We start from the raw sequence: 203 nt of genomic DNA, 5'->3' as shown, positions 1-203 counted from the left end.
TTTCCCTCCTTCTGTTGTTGAAACCGTTTAGTGTCATCCTTAATTTACAAGAAAACATGGTTATATCTTAAGCCATTCATAGTATTAATATATATACTGTTTATACCAAAATGCTTTTTATACTATCATTTATCATTCGTACGACCACCTCACCCGTTTCTTCCTGTTGTAATATACGACAAGATTTTAAGTCAGTACCTGGC

This window comes from Penaeus monodon, chromosome 33, assembly GCF_015228065.2.
Source record: "Penaeus monodon isolate SGIC_2016 chromosome 33, NSTDA_Pmon_1, whole genome shotgun sequence".
Taxonomy (NCBI): Eukaryota; Metazoa; Arthropoda; class Malacostraca; order Decapoda; family Penaeidae; genus Penaeus; species Penaeus monodon.
Note: the sequence above shows the minus strand (reverse complement) of the source record.